This window comes from Pteropus vampyrus, unplaced genomic scaffold (genome assembly GCF_000151845.1).
Source record: "Pteropus vampyrus isolate Shadow unplaced genomic scaffold, Pvam_2.0 Scaffold2, whole genome shotgun sequence".
In the NCBI taxonomy this organism is placed as follows: domain Eukaryota; kingdom Metazoa; phylum Chordata; class Mammalia; order Chiroptera; family Pteropodidae; genus Pteropus; species Pteropus vampyrus.
In genome coordinates this window covers 32,459,084-32,477,578 of record NW_011888783.1, presented here as the reverse complement: position 1 = coordinate 32,477,578, position 18,495 = coordinate 32,459,084, and the positions used below count along the sequence as shown (strand labels likewise).

The window sequence follows — 18,495 nt, the reverse complement described above, 5'->3', positions numbered from 1 at the left end:
TCTATCTATCTATCTATCTATCTATCAAGAAAGAGATTGATATTTATTGTAAGTGATTGGTTTATGCCACTGTGGAAGCTGACTAGGCAAGTTCAGATCCATTGGGCAAGGTATCAGGAAGGGCAAGCTATAAACTCTTAGGCAGAAGCTGACACTGCATTTCATAAATGAAATTTCTTCTCAGGGAAACCTCAGTGCTGCTCTTCAGGACTTTCAACTGATTGGATTAGGCCCACTCAAATTGTCAAAGATAATCTCCTTTATTTAAAATCAACTGATTAGAGATGTTAATCACATCTACCAAATACCTTTACAGAAATATCTAGATTAATGTTCCTTTAAATAACTGGATACTACTGTAGTCTAGACAAGTTGACACATTAAACTGATATCACGGTCCACCCTTTCTCAATCTGGCACCCATACACATCTCCTTAAATGATACTTAATCTCCAAATATAGACAACAACAGGGCCACACTTCTGCCTAACATGATTCAGCTATCCTGCATACAAGTTAAAATGTACTAACTTTATCCCTAGATGAGGATGCAAAGTCCTTGACTGAACTCATTCTTCTCCTTGATATTCTGTAACTTAAATATAATTATGATATAGTTAACTAGTATTAACACATATTATGTTAGACAATAAAGGGATAACAGAGGGACTAAAATGATATGATATAGATGTATATACATATATATATATACACATATATACATATATGTGTGTATATACTCTTAATTATTAAGAGTATGTATAATACTCTTAATTATTACAGTCCTTATTTCAGCAGTAGTCACATGATTTGGGCTGAAATTTATAATTACCTCCTTCCACTATCCATTCCATATTCATTTTGTCCTCAGCAAGCACCTCAGGTAGTTGTGCTTCTTTGCCTGGTCAGGTGACCTGAACATTCACTCCTGAAGGTTTGGGCCATTAAAAGTCCTGTTTGAATTGGGTTGTTGTAGTTTTTCCATTGACATTAGTACTATGAGATTCCCTAAGGGATCTCCTGTATTCTATCTAGCCAGATTCTTTCTTACCTCTTTGTATGGTAGCAGCCTAGTAACCCTTTGGTACCTGGATCAATCATAACAGCTAGTATAGTTAACAACTTTCTTTGCCTGTTGATTGAGAAGCATGGGGAGCTAAAGTGGCTGGGTGGCAGTCTTAACTTCTAGTTCAATGAAATCATTTTTAGGTCTCCTGGTAGAAGCATTCTTTTCATTGAGACTAAGATCTTTAGGCCTGGAGTACATAAGGTCACAGGAACAGGAAGTAAAAACTGATTATAGATGTGGACCACTAGGGATAATAGTGAGTGGTGCCACTCCCATTTCCATCCCTTGATTCCTGGACCCATGAATCTTGGCTATGGGAGAAACAGCACCATATGTTACCTGCTGATTCAGAGCATATACAGCCTCCAGGAGAATCTTTTTGCTCCTGCCTTGCAAAGTATTGCCACCTCACTGGCACACTGTAACTGAGTCTTTAAAAAGCCATTCCACTATTCTATCAAGACAGCTGCTTCAGGGTGTTGGAAAATGGGGCAGGGCTAGTGAATTACACGAGTATGGGCCCAATGACCCATTTTATTTGCTGTGGATTGAGCATCTTGATTAGAAATAATGCTGTGCAGAATACCATGATGGTGGATAAGACATTCTATAAGTAGTTTTGGAAAAAGCAATCTGTACAGGGAAGACAAGTTTGTATCAAAACTAAGTGTCTATTCCAGTAAGAACAAAATGCTGCCCCTTTAATGATGGAAGTGGTTAAATGTAATCAATCTGCCAACAGTTAACTAACTAATCACCTTAGGGAATGATGCCATATTAAGGACTTGGTGTTAGTGTCTGCTGCTGGCAGATTAGGGACTCAGCAGTGGTTATAGCCAAGTCAGCTTTGGTGAGTGGAAAGTTCATACTGCTGAGCTTGTGCCTAACCTCCAACCCTGTCAGAATGGTCACTTTGTTCATGAACCCATTGACAATGACAGCAGTGGCTGGGGAAAGAGGATGACTAGTAGGCACAAAACGGGTCATTCTATCCACTGGATTATTTAAATTTTATTTTGGACTCTCCCAGTGTGGATGAGCAGGTTTTATATGACAAATCCACTCAACCTTCCCAATCTCCCTAAGCCTTTTGATTCCTTTCTCTATAGTATACCAGGGCGGTTCTGGCATTTTGACTTCTGTTAGTATATATTTGGTTCATGTTTCAGTCAATGAAGCAACTGTCAGAGCTCTTTCTGACCCCTCAAACTAAATCATTGAATCTAGAATCTCTACTTAAGGGGCCCATATGAATAAATTTGGCCTAATCTAGCTTCATACTCCCTCCACCATTCTTCCTCACCCTTTATATTCACATTCCAGATTTTTGTCTTTATGAACTGGAAAATTCATGCACTTCTTTTCTGGTGTAGAGAAATTACTTTTGGATTATATTTATATATCACTCTTTAAGGCTTGATGAGTCTTCAGTCTTGTTTTAGAAGCAAAGGGAGCGACAATGGTAGGTCCTGGAGAGAACATCAGAAGTGTCTGGCAAGGCAACTACTTCAGGAGAGGCCATTATAGGTTCTTCAGGCAAACCAGGGTGAACCTACACAGACAGGGTGGAAGGACTGCTTCTACTGGCAGATTTACAGGTTCTATTTCTCTAGTTTCATTGGAATCTTCCCAAATGTCCCCATTACAATTATCAGGATCCTCTTCCTTCCCAAATGATGCCTTCACTTTAACATAAAATACGTGGTGAGGTTGGAAGTTCAATTTGCATTTGTAATCAAGCCACCTGTAGGATGAAATTCGGGGTTTGGTTTTCAGAAATCTTAGTCTTGTAGCTAAAAGAAATAAAGGTTTCTTTGAAGTCAGATATATAGAGACTTTCAGGTCATTTATACAGAGCTTGAGCTGGGAATTTAGAGCTCTGAGCTCATCCTTTTCTTTGCCCACTTTCTCCTGTGAAGATAGGAGCAATGAACAAATATTAGTATTCTCTTTAGTTCGATTAACATGTTCTAAGGTATCAACTACATAGTCACCTAGAATCTCAACTTTTATAGATATTCGATTAGGAGTAGCCAACGGTGATATTTTGCATATCTCTAGTGCCACAGCACATTAAAACTACAAATACCCTCTTTACTACTGGATATTCTTTGGTATTTTAAACCTAATCAGATTAGAGACCCAATTAAAAAAAAACCTGGAACCAATTCAGAAAACTCATCCTTAAGGTTCTGTTTCTCTAGAAGCATTATAGGTACCAAAATCTATATCAGTCATAGCTCCACCAGAGAAACATAATTATTCCCCAGAGCTCATAAGTACCTTAATTTTTTTGCTTAGTTTCTATGTATTTATCTCTAATTCAACTTCAGTCTCTCAACATATTCTGATTCAGCAGACATTCTGTCTGTCTTTGTAAAGAAATATCTCCTGGAGCCGTCGGACTTGCTTCAGTCTCTACTGGGTATTCTCTTTGCCTGGGATACAATTGTCATCTTGGAATCTCTCCTCCTCATCATTGTGGGGATTCCCTTTGCATGTCTCTGGTTGAATTTCCCCATTTCTGCCCCCCCCGCCCCTTTTTTATTCCATCACTTTGGTAGACCGCATTTTCTAGTAACTTCTTGAGAAAGGATGCTTGGAGGTAATTATATTTTAGAACATGCATGTATAAAAAGGTCTACATTCTACTCTCACACCAATTAATAACCTGACTAAAGAGAGAAGATCATTTCTTTTTCTCAGAACTTTGAAGGTTTTGTTCCTTTATTTTCTAGATTCTAGTGTTGATATGAAAAACTTTAAAGCCATTCCGAGTCCTGCACCTTTACATTTTATCAGTGTCCCACTCTCCATTCTAAAAGCATATAGGGTTTTCTTCTTGTTGCCAGTGTTCTGAAATTTCCTGGTATGTGTTTAGTGTTAAACTGCTTTTTTTTTTAATTCCTCCCATTTTGCTGAGTACTAAGTAGGACTTTTCAATCTGCAAATGTATCTTTTAGTTCTGGAAAACCTTCTTGAATAATGTCATGGTTGACTTCTTGCTTCTGTGTTCTCTGATCTTTATTAGAAGGATTAGAATCCTTATTATTTGCATATTATCTCTTCTGGTTCCGTTCTCCAATTATCTTATATTTTCTGTTTAGCATCTCTTTGTCTTTTGGCTCTATGTTTGGGAAAATTTCCTTATTTTATCTTCCAAAACTCCAATTAAGCTTTAAAAAAATTTTCCCATCATAATTTTAATGTTCAGTTTTTTTTAAATTATCTGTTTTTTCTTTAAATAGCATCCTGTTTTTATCAAATATATGTAATGTTGTTTTCTCTTTTCTCCCTTAAGCTCTCCATAAGAGTTTTTTTTTTCTTTTCTCTTTTTCTTCTACTTCTGTTTCATCAAAGTTGCTTTTTTCCTTTGCTTATTTTGTCTTATTGCTTTTCTGTTAGAAGCTTTCTTCAGATGTTAGATGCCCCTTGGCTTTCTTTTCATATTAAAGAGTAAGGCAGTAAAAAGCCACCTAGAGTATATAACTAAGAGAATTGTAGACATATGCCCACACAAAAACTCATACACAAATATTCATAGCCTTATTAATAATAGCCAAATAATAGCCAAATGTCCATCAACTGATGAATGGATAAGCAAATGCGGTATACCTATATAATAAGTATTATTCAGCCATAAAAAAAAGAAAAAGAAAGAAAAAGAAATACTGATAAATAACATGGATGGATTTTGAAAACAGTTTACAAGTGAAATAATCCAGATAAAAAGACCATGACTTTTTAAATTTGTATGATTCTATTCATATGAAACATCCAGAACTAGACCATAAAGACAGAGTAAATTAATGGTTGCCAGAGGCTTGAAGAAAGGGCACTGGGGAGTGGCTCATGATGGAAATAGAATTTCTTTTTGAAGTAAAGAAAATTTTTTGCAAATAGCGGTTGTGTTGGGACAACATTGCGAATATACTAAAAACCACTGAATTGTACTTTAAAAAAAGTGGCTGCCCAGGAGCTCTGAGTGTGTGTGTGTGTGTGTGTGTGTGTGTGTGTGTGTGTGTGTCTGTGTGTAGTTTGTCAAATATAGGTTTTCTCTACAGTAATCTGGCTGGGCCATTTCAATAATTAACCCCCAAATCAATATTTTTAGATCTTTCTTCTTGGGCTAGTCAAATTCTGAAGAAAAGAATTGTTCCATTTCTTGCTTAAAGAATATAGGCTTATCCACTAACATTTGGGCCCAAATGAAAGAAAAAGGCTAGAAATTTCAACATTGAATATATAAGACTTCAATTAATCATTTTTTTTCCGTACTATAATTCTGCCCTCACTCAGCCTGATGATGTTCCCCAATCTAGAAACCCTTTTCTTTCCTCTTTTTAGAGAATAAGATTTCAGTTTTATGCCCAGTTTAGGGAGTGAGTGGTTTGGTTGTGTGATTGGAGAGAATTCTTAAATGGATTCTTAAATAATCTTTTGGTTCTTAGTTTCACTTGCATCCTACCTTCAAAGGATCCTGGTTCCCCTAATTCTGAGGCTTTTGGCAATTCTGTATAAGTCTGGTTGCCTCTCAGCTTTCTACTGTTTGCTTAAAACTTACCATTCTCTAGTATGCTAAGTTAATTACTGCTTGTCCCTCTGCTTCCTAATTTCTATAATTTTGTTGCTACATCTCCCCTTCTGTTCTTGTCTGAGTGAATGCATTAAAAAAAAAGTGACAAACAAACAAATTAAAAAAAATCTTTATTGTCATTTCAATGGGATTTCGGGAAATAACAAAAGTAAACGCATTTGTTTAATCCATCATCTTTACCTAGAACCTATTGATATAATTCCTAATGATGAACAGCTACCTTACATTCCTGGGATAATCTCTGCTTGATCATGATATTGTAAGGTTAGTTAGATAATATTTAACTTGGTATATTTGTACCTCATTTTATAAGTGAGGTTCTCCTAAAATTTTTTTATTGTCCATGAATAGTTTTGGTATCAGTATCATTAGGTCTCATGAAATTAGTTAAGAAACACCTTTTTTCATTCCATGTTTTTGTTTACAGTAGGAGTTATTCTTTCCTTGAAGTTTTGTTAAGAGCTGATTATAAAACCTTTTAGTTGTGGTGCTTAGGATTTGGCCTCACTCTATTGCTTTTGCCCAAAACTCTTGATTGATATGAACTTTGATGTTTGTGGATTCAATAAGGACTCAAGGTTATTGCTCTCAAACTTATACTTTGTGGTACAGTTATATTACTTTATAGTAATAAGCCATAAGTAAAACCATAAGGCATTGAACTCAATCTTAACTAATTCCAGAGTATATTCTAAAAATTCACTTTGAAATTTTTATTTATTTAATGGTGTTTGTATTACAAAGAATAGCCCTAAAATAATTAAATTACCTGCTTAAAAAATTAATTACATAGAATTTAACACTTAATTCTTTCCAGATGATTTAATACACATAAGTTTTTTCTGCCCAGCTAAATTGTAAGCAGCTTAACTCTAAGGACCATGTTTTATACATCTTTCTATCCCTCATAATGCTAGGAATTGTGTTGGACAGATAGACAATGTATACATATTTTTGACTGATTTTAGCATATCTTCTTACCATCTATATTTTTCCTAATGAATTAATGTGGGGAAAATTTAGTTTGTCAAGGATTCTGGTTGGTTAAGTTTTAATAATTGATTAACTTTTAAAAATTGTGCATTAAACATATAATAAATTTCTTTTGAAATTGTTGCCCAACTTTACATTAGATCTAAATTTTTATCATTTTGTCTTAATGACTACTAGCTTTGGCTGCTCATAAAAGTAATGACCCATTCATTTACTTAATCCATCTCAATAATTGATGCAGTTTATTGAATCCAGTGGTTCAGCTGTTTTGATTGATATTGATAGTAAGTGTAGCTGAAATAAATATGACAATTATTCAAGAGCCTTATTTGTCTACTGCAGTGTTGTGACCTCAGAATAAAAGGATTTGTGGGGAGACCTCTCTGTGATCAGATACACCCAAAGAGGTATGCACTGGGTAATCTATATTCATTTCAACCAGAGTAGTTCTTCTCTTTCACTTACTAGATTCCCCATTAAGTGTTGTTTGAACAAAAGGTTTTTAGGCTAAAAATGAATTTTGAAGACTACCGATCAATTGCATGAATATGACCAAAGTCTTCTTAGTTCTCAATTGCTTCATCATTCATTTATTCACCCATCTATTTACTCATTTTTTCAGCAAATGTTGAATAAATACGTGTTCTAAATACTAACTTAGATTTTAGAGAGAAGGCCTTGTCCTCAAGAGCACCAAGAGCTGGCTGATCTGGATGCAGTAGTTTGTGCTTAGTGAGAGAAAATAAATAGACAATTTGCAAGGTTATGTTCTTATGTTCTTATTCTAGCTTATATAATTTTCTTTTCCCTTGTTCTCAAGATAACCAAATAAGTGAGAATATTTAATTTGGAATAAGTTTACCAGCCCACAGGAACTTTCACCTTTCATGACCATCCTCACTTAAGGTATTAGCCACACCAAAATCCCCAGCGTCCCAATGGGCAGATGAAGAAAAACTGCAATGCAGCTAAGCAGGCCCAATAGTAGAAAGAGATAAACAAAGGGAACAATTAGAATTAACCTCTAATGAAATGGAGATGTTGGATGAGAGAGAGAACAACTTGAACAAACAATAATTAGAAGTCTTCGGTTTTCAAGTAAAGCACAAATTAGACTTCCTAGGGAAAAAAAACACACACACATAAAAAAAAATCCAAATAAAAAATTAAATATGGGGCTTTGCAGGAGAGGACAGTTATTTATATAACTAAGAAAAAATGATACACTTATATTTTCACTTGAAAAATATATATCGAGCATCTACTAGATGCCTGGAACTACACTAAGTGCTAGAAATAAGTGGCAATAAGAATATCATGGCTTTGACTCTCTGGAGCTAAAAGACTTGAGAATGACAAAAGGGAAGGCCATTCTGAAAAAGTGACATGATAATGAGTATGATTAAAATTTAAAATAGAATAAAGCTTATAAGAAAGAAAAAACTAAAATGAATGAGATTGTTCATCTCTTTGAAGTTATCTGACTGAGACGAAATGCAAATATGCCACTTTCTGCCCAATGCTCATCAAGGACTTAGGGAGCCTTTAAAATTCCACCAAGAAGAGTAAAGTATAAATAATGCAGTAAAGGCCATGATACAATTAATTTTATTATGACCAAGGATATGTCATAATAGAAGTGTAGTGGATTGATAGCAACAAACATTTTTTGAACAAATGTGCCTTACACTGTGCTAGACACTACATTTACTGTCTCATTTAATCCCTATATAAATTGGTTTCTATACCTTTCCCATTTGATGCATAGAAAAACCAGAGAGGCAGAGTGGTTATTCATTTTCTCATTTACAAAGCTAGTACGTAGCTGAGTCAGGATTCAGTCAGGTTTTGCCTGACTGCAGTGAATTATTTTTCACTGCCCTATACTTCTCTAACCTGGATTCTTGAGAGTCAAAGAAGACATGTCCATTCTTGTGTCTCTAGTATGGTTCTGGGAGAAGGGTGACCTTTTGGTGACCAGTCCTGTTTCTGGAGAAAGAAGTATTCCTTGAGCCTACAAAGCAATTCATTAAGCAGATAACTGGACTTTTCTGAAACTATCACTTTTGGTCATTCAGTTCTCTTGTCTTTAGTTCTGGACTCTCAATCAGTAAATTGGTTTCTGACCTATAATGAGTTTTGCTGAGTAAACCTGGGCTTTGTGGATATGACTGCTCACTTTTCTGACAGACATACTTCCTTTGGTCAACTTTTAAATTAACCTCTTATAAATTTAGTTAGTATGAATCATTTGCTCTACCCAGTCATGGCTTTTTAAATACAATATTTTTATTTATTTATTTATTTATTTACTTACTTACTTATTTATTTTACTTTAAAAGCGAATGACAGACACCCTATGAAACTCATCCCCATAGTCATCTCTTGGACTTTATTATATTTTTATCTGCAGTAAAGAAGTTATTATCCACAGTGATTACTTTTAGATTAAATAATGAGGCCCCTACGGTAAGTACCAATACTATAGATGTTCTTTTCTAAACAAACATAATAAAGCAAGCATTCACACACACACACAAAATCAGTGAATTATGTAGACTCCACTGAAAATTGCACAGTAAAGACAGATAAGGTTTATTTGGTATCCTCTTAGCTAGTAAGTTTAAAATTTGTTTTCAAAATTTTGAGTTCTCAAGACTCATCAATATTCTGGCTTCAAGAGGAAGGTTTATAGTAAAGGGATTATATAGTACTTATTTAGAACTTTGTCTATTTTAACTAATTTAATTCACTCTATTTGAATAATACTATTATTGTTCCCATTTTATAGATAAGGAAACTGAGGCCCAGAAAGGGAAAACAGTTTCTCCAAGATCACACAGCTAGTAACGGGCAAAGCTGGGCTTTAACCCAGACTTATTTACTTATTTCGCTATAATAGTCTTTTGCTTTTCTGCCTTCCATTCCCTCAAGAACATTCAAACTCTTTGGCTTCTGTCTCCTTCCTCTGGGGAATTCCTTGAATTTTCTTCAGGGAACTTCCTTGCTCTGTTTCCTGAAGAGGAAATCTCCTAATTCCCTACCTTAGATTCTCATTAAAATTTTTCTCTCTCTGAGTGAACTGTTCTACATTCTGTTCTTTAACTACAGTGGATACAAAGGAAGGTAGGAAGGTCTCTGTCACAAGAAAGGGGTAGTGAAGTGCACCAGAATACGCTACTTCCAAACATGCCTCTTTGGCATATGGATTACTTTGAGCTAAAGGCCGTTGAGAACCAGCAGGCTCAGGAAAAACTCTAAAAACAGGGCACAAATTTTCTTTTGTAAAGGGCATACACATTTATAAGATTTCTATTTATAGAGGTGTCGTTCCCACGTAGAGAAGAGGAAGACTCTTCCCAACTCTTTTAAGTGGAGAACGTGCAGACTTAAATCTACACAACGAACCTTACTGAACTACCCTTGTTGACCATACTTTTCCTGGCCACCTTCCCAATACTTAACCTCCACCACCCAGAAGCCCCAGACTCCTTTACTGGTATTTAAATCCAAGTTCTAACTACCACTTCGGGCTATTCATTGCTGAGAGCTCCATGTGTATATGCTCAATGCACATGTTAATAAACTTTTATTTGTTTTTTTCTTGTTAATCTGTTTTGGCTGTTCTGATTTATGGTGCCTCAGCTGGAGAACCTCAGATTAGTTGAGAAAAAGATTTTATTCCCTTTAAAATGAGGGAAGTGATATCTAGAGAAATAAATAGACATCCCCAGGATTACATAACTAGGCAAAAGCCTGAAGCAGAGCTAGAATCCATGACTCATTCACATTCCACATGCCAAATGGAGTCCACTACTGTGACTTAAGGTGCAGAGTTTTGGGGCTTTGCAGCATTTCGGCTCCTGACATCCAGAGGTAGACGTAGTATTTATAGTTAAAGGGTAGCAGAATATGACTGTAGGGGTTCAGGACTTGCCACCCCAAAATATGCTGCTTTGGTATATTGATTATTTTGAGCTGTACAAACTTGGGAAACATCAAATGCAGGAAGAGAGTTTCTCCTAACTCCCCTTATCTGCTAAAGACAGATCCTGCAAAAAGAAATCATTTGTTATAGATCCCCTCTCTGAGAGTTTCATCAACCAGAGAAGATTGACTGTTATCACAGGACAGGATATGAGGAGTTGACACCATGCCCAGACAAACTTTGTCACAAGTTATCATATCTCCCATCTATTCTTGTAAGGACCCATTCATCTTTCCATCTTTCCTAAAAATCATTTACTTCCCCCTAAGAGGACTATATTCCTTTTCCCCTTTCCCTATTAAGATGATATTTAATTCTGAATTCTAAAAGCACCTAGAGGAGTAACTCACTTTTTCCTGGGTATCTCTGTGTATACATGAGTGTACATGTTAATAAAGTTCTGTCTATTTTTCTCTAGTTAATCTTTTATTACAGGGGTCTTAGCAAAGGATGCAGAAGTGTAGAGGAAAAATTACATTTTTTCTTTTACATAATTAAACTTTTCAAAAGATGTCTAATCAATTTCTTAATATGATAATTAATGAGAAGCAGCTGTCTTCTCTTTTATTTAAAAAGTGGAATTTATGGGAGTGATATGGGGATTAATATTTATAAAGTACTTTTTGAATGGAAGAAGCACTGTGATTATTCAATAGACTGTAGAGTTATTGGAGAGTGAGATTAATCAGTCTCTTATAAATCTCTTTAAGTAGGCAAAATGGATATGACAAAGGACCTGATCAAAAAGACATCAGGTTCTCATCAACGTGCACTGTCAGCTTTGCCAGTGTTTCAGGAAAGTCTGCAGAGCATCACTCCTCCTGCACGTCTCCTCCCAGTGTAGGTTATCGCTGGTATATAACCTTGGTAAGACTCATAGCTATTGTCCACACTCGTTTAATTGTCCTTTTTAGCAAGATGTCACATTACAAAAAATGGGCCTGCTCCCAAGAATAATGTAAGTTTTTACTGAAAATTTAATGGGGGAATGGAGAATAGAGTTTAGATTACATATATCATAGTAATACTTAGTAAAATCTCTATATTACATGTCTGAGCTACTCCCAAATGTCCTTTCTGGTTGACAGTATCCTTATGTCCACACCCTAATCTCTCCCACAGCCTCCAAAACCTCATCAATTTTCTGGAGCCCTTCAGCTCTGTTTACACCTCACTTTGCAAAATGAAGCATGCTGGCCAGCCAGCTTTTTGCCCCTAGGACATCAATTCAGTTTCAGGGACTATCTATTGTTACTCAGACTGTCCTTGAAGCACATCCTTCCAAGTTATTTGATATTAATTCTTTGAGAATTATTTTATAACTCCTAAATTTGTAGATAATCAATAACAATGCAAAATAATTCTTGTCTATAGACATATAAACCGTGTCTTGTAGAAGTTCAATTGACTTTCCTCCCCTTACTGAGGAATTAATCTAGTTTTGCCTCTATTTGCGCATTCATTTCAACATTCCTCATCTATAAATGTGTCTGTTCTTTGAATTCTCTTTTGAATTGATTGTAACATCTTATCCATTCCCTAATTAATGAGTTAAGAAGATCTTTAATATGCGTTCATTTTTATATTTGTATGAGAGTTACAATTTTACTTGAAAAAAAAAAATTCCTTTAACATTACTTAGGAAATAAGCTTCCTCTACAATTAGTTGAAATAAGTGACCAGAACGTCTATTTCTATGGCACGCTGTAACTTCTCTCACACTAATTAAACATATTTTCTGCTTAGTGAATATGTTGAAGAAATTTCTGCTCACTAATCAATCATTTTCAATCTGATTTTCTTCTCTATAGAGAGTACAGGAAAGTAGGGTTGACCCAAGTGAAATCTCTGTAACTAAATGCCAACTATTCTTTCTGCATGTGGACTGCTATGCAGATATTATTCTGTGAAGTACAGAACTGAGTTTTCTATTGATCTTATAGCTGCTGACTGCGAGGTTATATTTTATGTAGAATTATGAAGGCCCCTAAAATAAAACCTTTGTTTTGTCTAATCTCACAATACTTCTGACACCAAATGTGTGAGGCTTTTATCCACATCAACCAATTCTTCAGTTCTCTGTGGACACCAACTGGGTGTCCTATAATTTTATTCAATGATGACACTAACTACCTGAAGTTAGTGCAGACCTCACAGATTAAAGACTCAGTTCCACAGAACTGCCTCCCCCGACTTCAGACACCAATGAAAAGTCCAGGTTGTCACATGTTTCTGATTGACTGGTTATAAATTAGAGATTCACATGACTTTCTGCTCAGGTTTGAGAATTTGCTAGAGTGGCTCACAGAACTCAGAAAAACAGTTTACTCACTAGATTACTGGTTTATTGTAAATTATACAACTCAGGAACAGCCAGATGGAAGAGGTGCATAAGGCAGGCAGGGAAGGGAGAAGAGATGTGGAGCTTCCATGTTCTCTTTGAGCACATCCTCCTCCTCCTATCACCTAGGTGTGTTCAGCAACCCCGAAGCTCTCTGAATCCCTTTGTTTATGGTTTCTATGAAGGTTCCCATTATGTAGGTATGATTAATTAAATCACTGGCCATTGGAGATTAAGTCTTTCTCCAGCCCCTCTCCCCTATCCAGAGGTTAGGGTAGGGCTGAGAGTTCCAATTCTCTAATCACATGGTTGGCTCCCCTGACAATCAGCCCCCTATTCTTACAGGCTTTCCAAAAGCCAGCACTTTAAGATAAATTCAAATGTAGTTGAAAGGGGCTTGCTATGAATAATAAAAGACAATTCTATTACCTTTATCACTTTAGAGCTATTTCAAGAACTGGGGACAAAACCCAAATATTATAAAAAAATGCTCCTTCAGTTCTTATCACTTAGGAAATCACAGGGGTTTTAGGAGCTTTGGCAGGGAACATGGAGGGCTAAATATACATTTCTTACTATATCATAATAGTACAGCCCTTTCCTGAATTATGGAAAGAATTATGATGTATATTAGTCAAGTAACTAAGTCATCATTCAATAAGCTTTTATTAAGCACCTAGTATATGCTGAGGTTTCTGCAAGATGCTATAATATATAAGACAGTTTTCCTAAATGAATTTATAATCCATTTCAAAAGAGAAGATTAAGGAGCAAGGAAATAGAAATCAATAAAAGGCTACATTGGTAAATATTAACAATGCAATGAAGTTCAGAGAAAGGAGTAGTCAGCATGGACCAGAGTATTAAGGGCAGGATTCCTGGAGGAGGTGATACTTAAGTTGATATTGAAAGAGGAACTGAAATTAAAAATCTGTTTAACATTTTTTTTTTAATGCCCATAGCACCTGGTCTTCCTATGTGGTCTCCCATCTAAGTACTAACCAGGCCCGACCCTGCTTAGCTTCCATAAGATCAGATGGGATCAGGTACGTTCAGAGTGGCATGGCTGAAGACACCGTTTAACATTTTAAACAAGAATTTTTAGCCTGAGAGCCATGCTTGAGTCAGGAAATCCCTGAAATTGTTTCTCAAATTTCAGGCATATTCATGCTTGTGCATTTTTCTCATGAGTGGGTCCATATCAGCTTCTCTAAGGGGTCTGTGACCACTCAAAAGTAAAGAACTTCACTTAAAATCGTATATTCAGGAACAAGGAACCTTCGATCTTGGTCTTATCCCAGGAAATGACAAAATATTACAGTTAATGTCATCTCAACACTAATAGTAATGAAACACCAGAGAGCAAGCAGTCTCTGACATGCAGTGTGATTGAACATTGATAGGTAGAATAAAGAGGCTAAACACATTCCTGCCAGCAGCAGCCGGAGATAAGCCATTTTCCTCCAACTTTCTCTATTTATAATTGTCTTCTGACATGTGTAAAAGTAGTATAGTTTCTGCTCTTACATTGGAAAACTGCGTTTCTAGAAAATAGGTAAATCTGATAAATTAAAACATGTTAGATTTTCTCTTCTCAAACTTGGGCATGCTTATACTTTCCTACTGCTCTCTCTCTCTTTCTCCTGTTGAAAACAAAGGGACATGAAGGTAAGCAATCTTGGGTAATCTGTAACATATTGTTTCTCTTTATTTTCTACATCTCCTTTATTATTCCTTTTTCGTTAAAATTTTGTGTCTAATTTAAAGACAGGTTCAATAATACAGAAATCTTAAATAAGATGCAAATTTCTATTTTAAAAAGGATGTGAAAAAATAGAATCCATTACTTAGAACTCTTTACCCAATTACTTTCACTCTATCATAATTTCTGAGGGTGCCAGCTGTGTTTTCCTTGTGTTAAAGGCAGGCAATTTGAGTAAATTAAAGAATGTTTGCAATTGATGTGTATAGAGCTGTCCTTGGAAGTGTACATAGTATTTTAAAGATGATAGACTGTAATAAATGTTTTATCTTTTCAATGTTAGACTGGTAAAATGCTGTCTTTTTTCTTTTCTCAGTTATAATAAAAAACTAATATAGTGTGAAATTCTATATAATAATATCTGCCTTAGTTTTTTAGGGCTGTCATTATAAAGTACCACAACCAAGGTGGCTTAAAATAGCAGAAATTTATTGTCTCAAGTTTAGTAGATAGAAGTATGAGATAAGGTGTTGGCAAAGTAGTTCTTCCTGATGGCTGTGAAGGAGAATCTCTTCTTTGCCTCTCTGTTTCTGGCGGTTTGCTGGCAGTCTTTGGCATTACTCGGCTTGTGGATGCATCACGCCAATCTCTGCCTTCGAATCCACATGGCATTCTCCTTGCGTGCATGTTTGTGTCCAAATTTCCCCTTTCTGTAAGGACATCAGTCGTATTGTATTAGGGCGGACCTTAACTAAATTAAATACTAGTGTGATGACCATATTTCCAAAAAATGTCACATCCTGAGGTATGAGGGGCTAGGATTTTAACACATGAATTTTCGGGGGAAACAATTCAGTCTGTAACAGTGTCATTTACTGACACTTTTAATGTGATTTGGTCAAAACATAAGCACATAATGACTAGAAGATTTTTCTTTTTAGAAGTTTTTCACAGTATCAGACCAGTAGCATGATTATAAAATCTGAAAATTTACTGAGTTCTTTACTCAGTGTCAGAAAAAGCCTTATGTTCTTATTATCAAATACAAGTGATTTCTGATGATTCCTATGTGGATTATTGATGTTGCAAATTAATTGCACATATTCTAAAACTATTATGCCCTGACATCACAGCATTTTCCTTTGGTAACAAAAATGAGAGCCAGTTTCTTCAAAATTCCTGGAACAGTGGTGAAGAGAAGTGGATTGCCTCACAGCTAGGCACTTAATGTGTCATATAGAGTATGCCCATGAGAAGAATTGTGTCAATATCATCAGAGTAGCTCCAATCATGCCAGACTGGGGATGTTGAAATCAAAGATTGCTTTGGGTGCACAAGGGCAACATCAGAAGGCAAGATGTTGGGAACAGGTTCTCTGTTTTCTTCTCTCTCCCTCTATCTCCCTCCTTCTCTAAGTGGAAGTTTGATAGTTGCTGTGTTTAGAATCAGACCTAGGCAGAGATGTCACTTCGCTGTGCTTCCAATAGTCTATTTGATTTTTCCAGATTGTAATCAGACAGTGATGATACATGCAGAACTACATCCAGAATGTAACACTAAAATGATAAGTCAAGTTTATGAAATAAATTTCACTTTTATTCATTCAGCCACCCATTGAACAACCACTGAGAACCTCTGTAAAGTAAGGATTAATGCCAAGGGCTTGGGGATCAGATATGTATGAGTTACAATCTAGATTCTATTATTAACTAATTATATGACCTTGGAAAATATCTTAATATTTCTGTTTGATGTTTTTGAACTTCGGTTTTCTTATATGTGTATATTTGGAATAATAACACTCTAAGGAAGGATTACATTATACATTTATGGGTAAAAACCCCCAGATCTCAGTAGCTTAAAGCAACAAAAGTTTGTTTCTTGCTCATGTTACATACTATCCTTGTTGGCTGAGTTCTCAACACCACATTCTGCTTTGCCGAATGACAGAGCAGCCAATATTTAGAACATTTTCCATCATTATGGAAGAAGGGAAAAGAGCTCTTGGAGGGGCATTTTTCAGTAATCAATGCTTGAGTGTGGAAATATTTCTGCTCATAACTCATCGTCCAGAAGCAGTCATTGACCCCACCCAACCATAAGGGAGCCAGAAATTGCAATACTACCATGGAAAGCTGGAAAGACCTGGTGAAAAACACAAGGACTATCAAAGATACCCTTCTACAAAATACAAAAAAGGATTTCATGAGGGAATATGGGGAGATATATATATCTCCTGATACAATGACTGGCAGGAACATGGTAGAGACTCAATAATAGCATTTTTTATTATTCTAGTACATTATTACTATTAAGCACCTACTATATTCCAAGCACTGAGCTAGGTGCTAGGAATCCAGAGGCTGTGAAACTCCAGCCCTGGCAAGGAGTTAGAAGGCTGTGACTGAAAAGAGCTATTGCCGGTTACTTTGAATGAAAAAATTAAAAAATTCATTTTGTTAACTGGTCATAAGGCAAGTGGGTTAGATCAGTGTTCGAAAGTGTCTCATTTAACCCTCCCGTCATTCTATAATTATTATTTATACCAGTTCACAAAGGAGGGGATTGAAGCCTAGGAGGATTATGCGACTGACACAAAGTCACACTGCAAGTAAAGGTCAGACTGGTGTCCTGGGGACAATACTAGAAAATGCTCTGAAGACTGAGATGCTACTACTCGCTGGATGATATTTGGGGGCTAGGGTGGGGATGAAATTAGTAGGTTTGGTAGACATGAATAAATTGTTTTAATTGTGGGTTTAAATTTGTATTGGTATGAATTATTTGTTATTCAATCTTCTCAGCATAAAAATGGGCTAATAATAGTTACCATTTCATTGGATCTTTTTGAGAAGTAATATGATAACAGTTCTAAGCTTATAAAATAATACTATCCATACAATAAACACTCAAAAATGTTAGCTATTGTTAGTTTTCGTTCAAGTCAATGGATTTAATTGGTAATGTGAAAGTGCAGTTGAAGTAAGTAAAAATAACTGGTTCCTTCTGTAATCTCTGGGTCTGGGTGCTACTTTGTCCCTAAAAAGACATGAGGGCTTTTCCATTAGCCCAGAAGAATTTGTTGTAGGTGCCCATCCCATACGTAGAATTCTCTCCTGCCTAAAGTTTTAAGCCAATTAAAACTAACTGCTCCCATCCACTGGACCTTGGCCTTGGACTCCTTCGGGACTCAGCGACAGAAACACATTGCTTCTTGGAGAGAGCAGGCTAACCAAGAAATTGTTGTGAAGTTGCCTTTCCTGTTTCTCCTGCCCAATTTAGAGTTAGGATGACATCTAGGCATTGTAGTAATAAATGTGTGTAAGTAGGCAAGCAGTACAGGGTAGTGATTGAATCCAGACTCTGGAGCCAGAGTTAGCTGTTTGCTACTCTGTACTTGTATGAGATGAGCTCTGAACATCAGTTTCTTCAGTGATAATGTGGGTATGACAATGACTTGTGTAAAACACTTAGAATACTGACAAGCACTTGAAAGCTGTAGCTCCTCTAACAGCTGGGAATCTAACTCAGGCATTTCTTGAGCATTAACTGTGTGAACAATGCCAGTGTCCTCTTTGCTCCCATACAACTCTCATCCTAGGAACTGACTCTGAGTCCAGCTGTTCACTAGCGCTCAGTTGTTATATAGCAGGAGAAAGGAAATATGTGATAACAAAGTCACATATGTGGTTTAAACTGGTATATTTACAGTTTATTAATTTTCCTCATTGTAAATATATCAAACTATAAAGAAGCATTTAGAATGTAATGTTGAAGCCACTGTCTGTTCTATTTGCTCTCAATT

General features: G+C 36.0%; 1 protein-coding gene and 1 pseudogene across 1 annotated transcript in view; one reads left to right on the top strand and one right to left on the bottom strand.

Moving 5' to 3' along the window:
* Nucleotides 1–18,495, top strand: part of ARL6IP6 (ADP ribosylation factor like GTPase 6 interacting protein 6) — a 111,497-nt gene that overhangs the window by 49,057 nt on the left and 43,945 nt on the right. The window lies entirely within an intron of this gene.
* Nucleotides 13,942–14,062, bottom strand: LOC111739297 (annotated as a pseudogene).